Source organism: Artibeus jamaicensis, unplaced genomic scaffold, assembly GCF_021234435.1.
Source record: "Artibeus jamaicensis isolate MK-2021 breed Jamaican fruit bat unplaced genomic scaffold, CSHL_Jam_final contig_240, whole genome shotgun sequence".
Lineage (NCBI taxonomy): Eukaryota > Metazoa > Chordata > Mammalia > Chiroptera > Phyllostomidae > Artibeus > Artibeus jamaicensis.
Window position 1 is genome coordinate 1,742,098 of NW_026521506.1, and position 9,718 is coordinate 1,751,815.

The window sequence follows — 9,718 nt, forward strand, 5'->3', positions numbered from 1 at the left end:
TCCAAGAAAACATTGTCTCTTATATTGCTAAAAGTGTAAGTTAAAAACTTAGAAGTTGTTGGCAGCTGCAAATAGTGTCATATGGTAAGAGCTGATCTGTAGTGAAAAACAATGAAACAGACATTCAGAGGAAAACACATATTAGAGACAACATTTGAATTTCTAGTCCGGTTGCTCCTGAGGCAAGGTTGTTTTCCTGACATTGCTACAGTTTCCTTACTCAATTCTTTTTTTTTTCTTTTTTTTGTTGTTGTTCAAGTATAGTCGTCCCTATTCCGACCCCCATCTTTCCCCACACCAGCCATCCCCACCTCACACCCTCCATCTAACCCCCTTAGGCTTTGTCCATGGGTCCTTTATACATGTTCCTGAAAACCTTTCCCTCTTATCCCTCCATTATATCCTCCACCTCCCCTCTGGTTACTGTCAGTTAGTTCTTAATTTCAATGTTTCTGGTTATATTTTGCTTCTTTGCTTGTTTTGTTGATTAGGATCCACTTAAAGGTGAGATATATGGTATTTGTCTTTCTCTGCCTGGCTTATTTCACTTAGCATAATGCTCTCCAGATCCACCTATACTGTTGCAAAGAGTAGGAGCTCCTTCTTTCTTTCCACTGTGTAGTATTCCATTATGTAAACGTACCACAATTTTTTGATCCACTCATTTACTGATTAATGTGGATCCTGGCCCACAGGATCTGTGTATTGTGGTAGCTATGAACAAATACACACAGATTACAGATGTGGAGAAAAGGGACAGCACAGCTACTCTCTAAGTGAAAGAGAGGGCCCCGACCCCAACCTAGACAGGCTTTTATTGTTTTTCTGAGTGCATTACATTGAGGATGGTCTTCCTTTACTATGCTCAGGTTCACATTAGGTGGTTACCTTTTACAGATAACAAAGGAAATGATGTTGCTAATTACATCAAAGAAGAAGGATATTTGCAAATATAAAGAGAAAAGTAGCTGGATTGGTTACATTTCATACTTGGGAGGTTTAGCTCAGGTTTTAGGAAGTTTCAGTAAGCACTTTCTACCTCAATTCAGGGTGAGGGAGTTTTAGCAAAAGCAAGCCTCATAGCAGCCTAGGTACAATGCAGGCCTGATTTCCCACAGGAAAACCTATCTTTGGGAGTGGCTCCTTGTGTGCCCCCTCACTCGTTCTCCACTGGCCTTTCTGAGTAGGGGCTGAGTTACAGTCCCTTGCCACACAGAACAGCTCCCTACAACTGATGGCCACTTAGGTTGCTTCCACCACTTGGCTGTTGTAAATTTTGCTGCTATGAACATTGGGGTACATTGGTTATTTTGAATTGGTGTTTCAGGATTCTTAGGGTATAATACTAGTGATGGAATTGTTGGATCAAAATCAGTTCCATTTTTAGTTTTTTGAGGAAATTCCATATTTATTTCACAGTGGCAGCATCAGTCTGCATTTCCATCAACATTGTACTAGGGTTCCCTTCTTTCCACAACCTCACGAGCACTTGTTAATTTGGTTATGATGGCCATTCTGACCAGTGTGAAGTGTTATCTCTTGTGGTTTTAATTTGCATCTCTCTGATGGATAGTGATGCTGAGCATCTTTTCTTAGGTCTCTGGGCCCTCTGTATGTCCTCTTTGGAGAAGTGTCTGTTCAGGTCCTTTGCCCAGTTTTTAACTGGGTTTTTAGTCTTCCTGGAGTGGAGTAATGTGAATTCTTTATATATTTTGGAGGTCAGACCCTTGTCCGAGGTATCATTGGCAAACATGTTCTCCCATACAGTTGGTTCTATTTTCTTTTTGCTGATGTTTTCTTTATCCAAGCAGACACTTTTTATTTTGATGAAGTCTCATTTGTTTATTCTTTTCCTTATGTCTCTTGCTCAATGAGCTAATAATCTCCTCATTTATAAATCTAATTTTAGTTGAGTGTTTGAATATTACAACAAAAGGGTCCTTATTTTAAACAAAGTGTTGAATATCTTTGAGCATAAAACATGGTCTACATTTGAGATTAATTCCTTAGAATTATTTTTGTATATTATATAGTCTCTAAATAATGGGATTTAAATATCACCAGATTTAAAGAAACTGGAGGATACAGTCCTAATAAGATGTCAAATTTTAGCTTATTTCACTATTAACTAATTGTGAAAAAGATGGCCAGGGAGTTATAATCAGATAAAAACACAGTTGAGTCTCACCATGAATAAAAGCCTGGATCATTATGAAAGTTTCTGTGGAGAAAAATACACATATTAAAAAGAATGCAAAGAAATAACAAATATTCAACATTTGATATGGATTTTACTTATTTTAAGATAACCTAGAAAACATTAACTAAGTTTGGAAGAAAATAGATTTTGTAACATCATGTTTTCTGAATGATATGAAAATAACGCAGCTGTGTCTAGAGTGTCCCATTCTTGCATTATCCAAGAAATCTTTCCTTACTGCCTGAAGTAGAAATTTTTAATAAAAAAATGTTTAATGAAGCTAAATGTCCAATCAGCTTTCTTGTGAAAGAATTTTGGATTCTTTAGCACAATGATTCTCTGAATCATAAGATGTCTTCTTTGAAATGTTTTGCACCAAAACTGAAAATATTGCAAATTCATCATCCATTTCTTTTGCCATATTATGTTCTATGACTCTGTATTTTCTCCAGCAATGAAACATATTGTCACAGGATGAAGATTTATTACAACTGAGAATATGTAAAGTGAGTCTAAAATATCTAAAAGTATCAGGAAACCTTTATAAATATACTTTTAGCAGTAGCTGTACCGTTATAATAAAGCAATGGCCTATTATATGACTGGCTTGAGATGAATAGCACTTCTTTAGATACATGTGGAGAAAAAAACATCATAACAACATATCTTTTTAAAAATTTTTTATTTAGTTTTTTTCAAGTACAGTTTTTTGCCTATTTTTCCCATCCCAGCCTCCCCTGCCCCATGCTGCCCACCTCCCTCCCATTTCCACCCCCCTTAGTTCTCGTCCCTGTGTCCTTCCTAATTGTTCCTCCAAATCCCTCCCCCTTTTTCCCCTTAAATTCCCTTCCCTCTCCCCTCTGGTCACTGTCCCCTTGTTCTCTATTTCTGTGACTTGGTTTTTATTCTGCTTGCTTGCTTGTTTGTTTTGTTGTTTAGCTTCCTGTTAAAGGTGAGATGAGTGAAATAGGCCAGGTGTTGAAAGACAAATACCATATGATCTCACCTTTAACAGGAAGCATAACAACATCTCTTACTTTTATCATTGTCTGAAGTAATTTTGCAATAGATGTCAAACCTTAACTTGGTAGTAAAAGCTTCTGTGATAGTTGAAACTGTACCTCACTCATAGAATTTCCTCTGCAAATATTCCCTGAATATATGGTAAATATAATAACCTCCCCAGTCCTATTTATCCTTTAGCCATCGGAACGAATACTCTAGTTAGATCTCAGGAATGTATTCCCTAAATATCTTTTCAGGAATAAAAACATTTCAGTTAAGAATTCCCAAGTGACATCTATAAATTAATGTGCTTGTATGTTAGCAAAGTTTTACTATAAGAATTTAGTTTAATTATATACATAAAATGACAGAATTTCCTTACCAAGTAGAATTTAAAAATTTCCTGAAAACTATGGTACATTTACACAACGGAATACTAGCAGCAGAAAGAAGGAGCTTCTATCCTTTGAAACAGCATGGATGGAAGTGGAGAGCATTGTGCTAAGTGAAATAAGCCAGGCAGTGAAAGAGAAATACTATATGATCTCACCTATAAGTGGAACCTAATCAGCAAAACAAACAAGCAAGCAAAATAGAACAAGAGACAATGAAAAAAAGAACAAATTGAGAGTAACCAGGATGGGGGGAGGAATAATGGGGGAAAATAGGGGAAGAGCCATCAGGGCACACATATAAAGGACACATGGACAATGTCAAAGGCGGTAGGTTCAAGGGTAGAAGGTGGCAAATGGTTGGGCAGGGCATGTCATGGGAGAAAATGGATATAAATGTCTTTGAGCAATAAAAACAGTACTTGCTTTGGCAGCACATATGCTAAATTGGAACAATACAGAGAAGATTAGCATGACCCCTGTGAGAGAGGATGACAAGTAAATTCATGAAGTGCTCCATATTTAAAATAATAAAGCCCTGGCTGATGTAGCTCAGTGGATTGGGCACGGGCCTGTGAACCAAACAACCTCAATTCCATTCCCATTCAGGGCACATGCCTTGGTTGCAGGCCAGCTCCAAGCAGGGGACACATGAGAGGCAACCATACACTGATATTTCCCTCCCTCTTTCCTTCTCTTCCCCTCTAAAGATAAATAAATAAAATCTTTAAAAAATAAAAATAGGACTTCTGCCAAGATGGAGGCGTAGGTGGAAGCATTGCAAATTCTCCCACAACTAAGTTTAAAAACAACAAAATTTTAGCAACAAAAACACAGCCAATCCACAGAAAATTGACTTACATGTAAGTCTGACAATAACAAACCCTTCAGCCAAACCAGTAAGAGGGGCAGAGCCAGCAGCAGAGTGGGGTCGGGCAGGAAAGATCCACTGGACTGACCTGGGTGTGTGACCCAGGTGTGCCCGCCAGCAGCTGTGGGCGGATCCCAGGTGTGGAGAAGCAGGCGGACCCACTTAGGGCCTAAGGCATTGGACCCACTGAGGGTGCAAGGCGATGGACCCACTGAGGACTGATTGAGGTCACATATTCACACGCAGATAAAACAGTGAAGGAGCTAGCAGTGAGACAGATTGAGCAGGCCCAAGCAGCAGGAATCAGCAGAGGGAACCACCATTGTCCCTCTCTGACCCCACCTCTACATAAGTGTCACAAACCAGCGACCTGGGTGTCCCCTTTCTCACCATGCCCCCAAATATAATGTCACAAACCAGTGACCTGGATGGCCCCACCCTGGTGAACAACTAAGGCTCTGCTCCTCAGACTTAACAGGCATGAACAGATCAAAACATGGCTCAAGAACAACTCAGAGCCCCAGAGCCCATAACTATAAGTGACGAAGAAATAGCCAAACTTTCAGATGTACAGTTCAAAACACTGGTGATCAGGATGCTCACAGAACTGGTTGATTTTAATCACAAATTAGAGGAACATATGAAGGCTAAACTAATTGAAATGAATGGAAATACACAGGAAACCAATAGTAATGGAAAAAAAACTGGGACTCAAATCAAAGGAGTAGAGCAGAAGAAGGAAAAAAATGACCAAACAGAAAAAGATGAAGAAACAAGAATTCAAAAAAATGAGGAGAGGCTTAGGAACCTCCAGGACATCTTTAAACCTTCCAACATCCGAATTATAAGGGTACCAGAAGGGGAAGAGGAAAATCCACGAGTGAAAAACTTATTTGAGCAAATAATAAAGGAGAATTTCCCCAATCTGGCAAAGGCAATAGACTTCCAGGAAATCCAGGAAGCTCAGAGACTGCCAAAGAAGTTGGACCCAAGAAGGAACACACCATGGCACATCATCATTACATTAGCCAAGATTAAAATGAAGGAGAGAATCCTAGAAGCTGCAAGAGATAAGGGGACAGTCACCTACAAAGGAGTTCCCATCAGACTGTCATCAGATTTCTCAAAAGAGACCTTATAGGCAAGAAGGGGCTGGAAAGAAGTATTCCAAGTCATGAAATCCAAACACTTACAATCCAAGATTGCTCTATCCAGCAAAGCTTTCATTTAGAATGGAAGGGCAGATAAAGTGCTTCTCAGATAAGATCAAATTCAAGTTCATCATCACCAAGCCCTTATTATATGAAATGTTAAAGGGACTTATCTAAGAAAAAGAAGATAAAAAACATGAACAGTGAAAGGACAGCAAACTCACAGTTATTAACAACCACACCTAAAACAAAAGCAAACTAAGAGGACAGCTAGGTCAGGAGTAGGACCATAGAAATGAAGATCACATGGAGGGTTAGCAACAGGGAAGTGGGAGAAAGAGAAGGGGGGAGAAGGTACAGAAAATAAGTAGCATAGACAGTAGATAGAAAATAGATAGGGGGGGAGGGCAAGAATAGTATGGGAAATATAGAATCTAAAGAACTTGAGACACATGGTCATAAACTAAAAAGGGAGAATGGTGGGGAGGGGTGTGCAGGGTGGAGGTAAATGAAGGGGGGAAATAGAAGAACTGTAATGGCATAATTAATAAAAATATATTAAAATAAAAATAAATAAAAAGTAAAAGTAAAAATAAGGAAGATTGTCAACAGTTAAAAAAAGAAAGTAGATTATTCACCAATGTGTCAGGGTCCATTACTGACCACCCTCCAAGATTTTTATCCCTGCAGACCTCTTTCAGAAATAGACAAAAATATTTGTGGGAAAGAACCTTGTAATATATATGCAGATATTTACAAAATTTCATGTTCCCTCCCAAATTGGATCATCTAGTTGCAATACTTGCTTCCATTACATATGCTCTTGTTGAGCCCTTTAGCATGGGATCATGGATCAAATGAAAATGTATTGGGAAAATCATATAACGGTGAAGTATGTGGGTATTACACTCACCTCCTTCCTGGATCAAACTGGAATTACAAGTAAATTATAGAAAAATTATCATGAATAACCCACAGAAGACTAGCTGAAAAGAAGTCTTATAATCAAGGATTTATAGAAGAAGCTACATTCAGACTGTCAGGGAGGGCAGAGATAAGAAAAGGGCTGCCCCACTCCCATGGACAGTAGCTGAGGTTCCCATAGGATATCTCAACTGTAGGCAGTTTGCTATGTGAAGTAACCCCAAGGCAGGATCACCATCCCAGACCACCAGAGTTCGAAATAGGTGCCCAAAGAACATCTGCCTGTGAAAAGCAGCAGGATTTCTGCCCATTGGGAAAAGACAGGCGTCTGCTAGAGACACAGGAGCCCTTTTAAAAGGCCAATGTGCATAATTTGTTTAAACAGCCATTTACTCTTGTTGTTGTCAGGGGAAAGGTGGAGCAGACTAGTCTGTGGCTCTGTGGAAAGCTGAAGAAACAGCCACCAGGACCTCTATGCTAATCGACTCTTGCATACCACAAATACCATCTTTCTTGAATAGAACACTGTGTGACATAAGGCTGGTGAAAAACAATAACTCCAACTTCTAGACTATATCTTGCCTTACCATGGGGAGCTTCCACCCTGTGGAAGAGTCAGATCCCTTGACCAGGGTGTATAGTTTCATACAGAATTAGGGGTTGTCAATGACTGAGTTGTGGCTTTGGGGTAGGGACCATTTCCACCACTTTCCTGTGATCCTGATTTATGCTGTTTCCTCATTGAAAATCTGCTACACTAACTCCTGGCCTTCTGGTAGACTCACCCTCCAGGTCCCAGTGGCTCTACATCCCCAAGTCCTAGTAGCTCTGCCCTGAAAAAGTTAACACAAAATTTCAGAGAGACTGAGTTGGGTAGCTCTAAGACAGGGGCCATTTTCCCCTCCCATGTCTAATCAGAGAAGAGCCTTCCCTTCACATGGCCAAGTCTTGGGCTGTTTGGGCCTGATAAACTCTGCTACAATCACTCTGATGACTCTATGGTATCATTCTCCAACACAAAGATAATGATCACATAATGTCTGGGACAGAGCTAAACTTGGTTTACTAGGGAACATTTGCAGAGTGGCCTCAGACCCAACAATGCCAACAAATTTGAACTGGTATCAGTGAGGTGAGCACCATTCACCCTACCTGCTGACTACCTCATACAACTCAAGTACTGGCAGAGGCTCTTTCATTGGCTGAACCTAGCAGGCAGCCAGCAGGATGAAAAAGGTGGAAGCAGATCTCAGGGCAATAGAGACATCTGTAAACATGCACCCATGCCCAGTGCTGGTAAAAGTTCACTTTGGTGAACAGTTGGGCTTTCCCATGTGTACCAGATTCAGCAAAGATTGCCACAAATTGTGGACTGCTTGCAGCTTTAAACAGGTTGCTGAGGGCCAGTCACAGTCAGTGTATGACATTGGGCAGCATAAGAATCTCTCCCAAGAGGCCCTGAACCAAAACAATGATTGGCCAGCTTCACACAACATTAGAAAAAATCCACTGAGCATCACGAGTTGCATATCCAAAGGGGGATATTAGCAGACATAAGTAGCTGCTGGTTGAATTCTGCTTTGTGTCATCACCTGTACAGCAGCTTGCAAAATGTGATTAGGAATGAGCCTCTCATTAAGCCTGCCTGAGGGTTGATCCCATGTATGAATAAGCCAAGAACAATAAAGACTCAATTATAATAGGTGGATCCACAAAACTAACACAAGGGACATTCCTAGAGCTCTCAGCTTAAGTGATCAAGGGGACTCCACCACAAAACCCAACATTACACTTACTACATAAAACCAATTCCACCAAGGCTGGGAGTCCTAGCAGATCTATCTAATATACAGACAAATAAAACACAAAAAGGCAGACAAAATGGGGAGATAAAAAAATGCCCCAAATGAAAAAAATAGAAATCTCTAGAAAAAGAGCTAAAGGAAATGGAGGAAAATAATTTATCAGATACAGAGTTCAAAGTAATGTTTATAAGACTGCTTAACAGCATAAAATAGGACATAGAAAACATACAATATTAATAGTCAAAAATGAAGAATATAATCTCAAATAAAGAACACGCTTGAAAGAATAAAATGTAGGCTGATGAAGCAGAAGATGGAGTCAACAATTTCAGAGATAAGGTAGAAAAAAATTCAATGAGAACAACAAAAAAAAATAAAAATTATAGAAAATAGGAATAGTTTAAGAAACCTTTTGAACAACATGAACTATAACAATAATTACATCATAGGGGTACCAGAAGAAGAAGAGGAAGAGCAAGGGATTCAGAAACTATTTGAGGAAATAGGGACTGAAAACTTTCATAACCTGGTAAAAGAAAAAGACACACAAACTCAAGAAGCACAGAGAGTTCAAAAAAAATTAACCCAAAGAGGCTCTCACCAAGACACATCATAATTAAAGTTTGAAAGGTTAAAAACAAAGAGTGAATCTTGCCCTGGCTGATATAGCTCAGTGGATTGAGTGCGAGCCTGCGAACCACACGATCGCGGTTCGATTCCCAGTCAGGGCACATGCCTGCGTTGCAGGCCAGTTCCTGGCAGGGGACTCACGAGAGGAAACCACATATTGATGTTTCTCTCCTTCCCTTCCTCTATAAAGATAAAAAAAAAGTGAATCTTAAAAACACCAAGAGAAATGCAGGTAGTTACCTATAAGGTAATTCCCATTGTGTCAGCTGATTTCTCAATAGAAACACTTCAAGTCAGAAGTGATGGGCATGAAATATTGAAAGTGATAAAAAGTATGATCAAGACTACTTTACACAGCAAAACTATCATTTAAAATTGAAAGGAAAATAAAGAGCCTCCCAGACAACTAAAATCTAAAGGAGTCTGTTACCACAAAACCAGTATTATAAAAAATGTTACAATGCCTTCTTGAGGAGGAGGAAGGAGGAAGATGGAAGGAGGAAGAGGAAAGGAGAAAAACAACAACAGAGGAATATAGCTATAAGAATAAAATAGCAATAAACATGTACATATCAATTATCACTTTAAATGTAAATGGTTAAATGTGCCAATCAAAAGACATAGAATAGCTAATGGATAAGAAAACATGATTCATAGGTATGCTGTATACTATACACATACATCAGAATGAAAGATACAGACTAAAAGTAAAGGGATAGAAAAAGATATTTCATGCAAGT

General features: G+C 39.2%; 1 non-coding gene across 1 annotated transcript; it reads left to right on the forward strand.

Annotated features, from left to right (window-relative positions):
• Nucleotides 1-4,015: 4,015 nt before the first annotated feature.
• Nucleotides 4,016-4,123, forward strand: LOC119056032 (U6 spliceosomal RNA). Its single transcript, XR_005083807.2, has one exon. It is a non-coding gene; the product is annotated as a U6 spliceosomal RNA (small nuclear RNA).
• The last annotated feature ends 5,595 nt before the right edge of the window (nt 4,124-9,718 follow it).